The sequence below is a fragment of the Balaenoptera musculus genome, chromosome 6, assembly GCF_009873245.2.
Source record: "Balaenoptera musculus isolate JJ_BM4_2016_0621 chromosome 6, mBalMus1.pri.v3, whole genome shotgun sequence".
NCBI classification, from domain to species: domain Eukaryota; kingdom Metazoa; phylum Chordata; class Mammalia; order Artiodactyla; family Balaenopteridae; genus Balaenoptera; species Balaenoptera musculus.
Genome location: NC_045790.1, coordinates 12,849,636 through 12,854,543, shown reverse-complemented (window position 1 = coordinate 12,854,543; position 4,908 = coordinate 12,849,636).

The window sequence follows — 4,908 nt, the reverse complement described above, 5'->3', positions numbered from 1 at the left end:
CAGGATTTTGACAGGTGAATGTGGCGGAGAATGGTGTTACAAGCAGAGAGGGTAGAATGAGCCAATGCACAGGGGTAGAGAAAACGTCTGCCATATTTGCTGACCAGTGGTGGGTTGGTGCTGATGGTGGGGTTTGTATGGGGGCCACGACGGAGAGATACGGGGGATTGACGATTGATGTTTGGGGCTTAGAATGTCCTGCTAAGGAATACAAACCTTAAAAAGACCTGGCCAAAGCCCTATTTTCCTTTCACATTGCCATATCTCTTCTTGATCAGCTCAAGTCACATGCTAATCAAGTCATAAACAAGGAAACCAGAACAGCCAAAAACAAAAGTTGAAATTGGGTTGTCAGGATGTAGCCCAATCCTACATTTTTATTAAAAACAACCACAAAGTTCCCAAAGAAAAAAGTTAAACTTGTAGATTTCGGTAAGGTGAAATAGAATGTTTGAGGAATTTCAATAAGCCACTGAATTAATAAGTCTACTTTTCTCCATCTTCAAACAATTTTTGAATTGTGTAAACAGTCAATACTTCACTGTTATGTCCTTGAACTGAGTCCTTTCAGTTTCAGAAAGAGACATTTAGAAGAAACTGACACAAACATTTCTTCCTTAAATCACCTTGTTGAAGTTTCTCCAGGGACCAAAGTCGATGATTTGTAAATTCCTTTACTCTTAAAATAAAAGGCATTTTCATAAAAGAGAAGGTGATGGACACACCTACACCTACTCAGGAGGTAAAATAGTCACAGGTAAAATGTCATTTATTCTCTTCTTCACGGTGCGACACAGTCTTACATTCAAAAGCATCCTGAGAGGAAGATGACGTCCACAAGGATAAAAATAAGAGCCCTTTTACAACATTTTTTAAGAGTGGGAGGTATCAAGAATCTCACAGTGATAATGTTACCGTCTTCTATTTGTATAGCTCTGTAAGCTTTTTTCAGGCGACTCAGAATCTCATTTGCCCCCCTGTCAGAGTCCCATGAAAGGAGGTAGGGTATAGATTCTCAGTTCTGTTTTACAGCTGACAAAACCAAGGCCTTGAGTGGTAACAGAACTGGACCAGTGTGAGTGGGAGGGGAGGCAGATGTGGAGATGGGGGTCTCTGAAAGCTCACGGGGCCACACTCTTCCCTCTACGCCCCAGTGGTCCTACCAGACTGTTGCCCTACTGGACAGCAAAATTCCTGGAGGGTGGGGATTGTGTCTTAACCATCTTTTGATCCTTCCACAGTGCCCTCTGCCTAATAGGTGTCCAATAAATGTTAATTAAATAAGTGCTATAAAGCCTGAAGTCTAAATGGCTTTAAATTAGATTTTCAAAGCTTTCTGTGCCCTCACAGATTTTTATTAAAAAAAAAAAAAAGAAAACCCTTCGATTTCTTAATCTGGCAATGAAGAAAGAGACTATTAGTTCATTTTGTTCCCTGGGATATTCAGAAACAAATACTGAGAGCTACAAGGAGGCTGAGGGTTACTCTTAAGATAAACAGCAATAATGAATGAATCTAGAATACAATTCAGTCTCTTGTTTACATACGCCTGTTCCTTCTGGCTCATGGGTTTTCAAATGACCTTTCCTAGCAAAATCTGGAAATGAATAGTCTTTTCTTCTTTTCAACCAGTTCCTGTATTTCCTGAAGTCAGTTACCATGTGTCCTTTGACAAATGAGTTGCAGGAGTGTTGACCTTACCTTGAAGAACACTTTCTCCTGTATTTTTACTCTCGCCCATATGACCACTTTTTCGTCTTTGCCAAGTTGGATGTAGATAAGACCCATCCCCTCAATAATTGTGAAGCGGACAGTTCTTTTTATGGGATAGATGTATATTTTTTCTTTAAGTGTTTGTGGGGAAGGGGGAGGGGAAGGGGGGATTTGGTGAGGAAGGAGCTTGTCCCAGTGGATGAGATAAGCTGTGTCTGAGCTGCAAGACACCAGGAGGCTGGTTTTGGGGGAACATCAGTTGAGGGACATTGCAAGGCTGTCACTGTTTGAGACTCTCATTAGCTGTACCCTTTTATAGCTGCCCTGGACATCCATCTACTGCTATAGCCTAAAACCAAGCATCAACAGGGACTCTACAATTTTCATATTCCTTCATGTATTCTTTAAAAATAGAATCTATCATGCATAGTATCAATAATTTGAGAAAAGCATAAAGAAGAAAACATCTATGCCAGCCTCACCACCCCAAACAACCATCTGTAAACACTTTCTGTTCTCATTTTTCCCCCTAGGCATAGATATTGAAGGGTTTCATCCAAGGTTGTTATCATACTGTGTAAATAATTTAGTTAATTGCTAATAGATACCTGCATCTGGAGATAGAGTCCCAAACAAAATAAAGTCTTTGCTCTCTCTGCCTCTCTTGGAATAGATTCCTAGGAAGGAAGCGAGGAGGTCAAAGGGTATGTTTTAAAGGAGATGGAAATTTAAGCTGGGGTGTGGAGGGGAAGATTTTTTTTTGTACCCACCTACCCTCCATATTAGTTTATCAATTCATTCATTCCTTTGTGGTGTGGGCAACCACCATGCAACGAACTCCTATGGAAAGCCTGGGTGTGTAGCCTGGAGCGGCTGTGGGGAGCAGGGTCGACTCGGACCAGAGGAGCCCCAGGCTTGCAGAGCTGGATTGCAGTCAATTCACCTGGAATCTCTGCTCACCCTGGTGAGAGCCACCCAGGAGCCCAGATGGGATGAGAGGCACATGGGCAGCCCTGGGGTTCATGGTCTCATTTACTAATTTGGAGATTGTACATATCTAACCTTGGGAACTCTTCCCCATAAAGAAGCCCAGCGTGATTCCTTTCGTTACTTCGGCTTGGGCAGACGTGGGTCAGCAAGAGAATCGGATTCCTCCAACTGCCTATACCATAGTCGACCAAGGGCTTACTCTTTTTGTCCCTGTTCTCGAGAGCTTATTGTCTGGAGGGGAAGCCATACGCGAAACAATCACAAACAAATCAATTGATTTCTCTAAGCTGTTATTACAGTTCAGGTGTTAGGGAGGAAAAGTACAGGGAAGTCCTGAAAACATATCAGTAAGGAAAATCATTCCGCCGGGGATGGAGTGGGCTGGAAAAGTTACTTCAAGGAAGTTATCACTGAACTGTATTCCAAACAATGTGGAGGAACTAGTAGGTGAAGGTAGTGTGGGAAGGAGGGTGTGGAGATGTCCCTGGCAGGTCCAGCAGCAGGTGTGAGCGCCAGACCACAAAGAAGCAGGTCTTTACCTCTGCTGGTCACTCAGGCACGACTGGCTTCGTCAGTGGACAGAGTGTCGGTCAGGAAAGTGGGGGGACCAACTCGTCCCGGTTTCAGTGTTGACAGCCCCGTGTGCTGGGAATCTCCTCAGTCCCATGTAAACTCGGATAGCTGGTCGCCCTGAAGGTACCCTCTGCCTCAAACTAACAAAGCTTCTGAGTGCCGAAGGTTGTTTGTTCAGCACTGTCCTGGTCTGCATTCCTTTATTAGGACGCAAATACTTCTGGAAAATGACAATGCAGTTAGCCACTCACCTTTTGGTATAAATTGGCGTATTTCAATTCTAAATTCTTTCCCAGTTAGTCTGTGGCCAGGGAAGTGACGGTGATACCTGGAAGGGAATGGGAACGTGGAAGAAGAAGTTTTTAACACCCAGAGGAAAAAAATAGGGGCTTGGTGAAGACATGCTTGACCTGCATCATTAGTTTACCTGTGACTAGGTTACCTTAGGCCTATATTCTCTGTGTCTTGACTTTTGTCTAAGAAATGGGAATAGCAGTAGTTCTTGTTCAGGTAAGAAAGCACAAAGATGGTGGGCCCGTGGTACTTTTGGTTGATGGCATATGGCAGCAGGGACCTTCATTTTCTGTTCTCAATTCCAGGGAACTCTCTCTCTCAAAGTTGTCTTGGTATCCACTTGTGAGAAGCAAGTCACAGGTGAAACAGTGACAATAAGGGTCTTCCTGCGTTTTCAAGAACCTGAGGACCAGTCACGTGTTAAGGGCCTACATCTGTGCAGTGCTCACAAGGCACTTTCACACATATTATCTTCTTAGAGCTCTACAAAATTTCGAGGAAAAATCACAATAAATCACAACATGTGTTTAGCACTTCCTCTGTGACAGGTTCTATCCTAAGTGCTTTCATTGAACCTTGTCATTTAATCCTCACAATAACCCAGCAAGGCAGGTATTATCATCGTGCATTTTACATATGGCAAAGATAAGGCTGGAAAGCTTGAGCAACTTGTCCAAGGTCAGACACCTAGTCCGTGTTGCAGCCAGGAGTTGACTCCAGTCACAGTGGTGCTGGAAGCAGCTCCAGTGCGGGGACGGTGTTGTTGCCACTCCCATCTTACAGCAAAGGGATCTGAGGCTCAGGGTACTTGGGTCCTGTGGAAACCCTGGTGTTATAGAGAGGCCAGACCTCAGGAAACTCAGAGGCCCTTATATTAAAAGGGAACTCTGATTCCCACCCCCCCCCACCCCTGGGCCCCAGCCTTTTGTGCAGGATGACATGTGCATTTTGTTTTATATCAAGCGGCCAGCTGCCTTGTGTAGGGGAAATCAATCCAAAGTTCATTAGAAGAGGAAGTGGGGAGGGGACAGAACAGCTCTTGCATTTGTAGTCAGGACACCATCCACCCAAGAGAGGGTGGGCAAAGTGAGGCTGGTCCACAGCTGCATAGTGGAGGGGAGGTGCCCTGGGATGGGGGACGATGAACTTGAGGAAAAGTGCCGAGGCACGCTGTTTAATCAGTGGTTTCACTCCATAGCTTGGGTTTAGTTTGGACGGACATAGCTCCCTTTCCTCCCCTTGGTGGATCAGTTGACGAGGGAAAGATCGTGGTAGAACGTTGAGTTAGAAAGGAGCTGGATTCTGGAACAGTGGAGTCCACGAGCACACCTGAGTGAC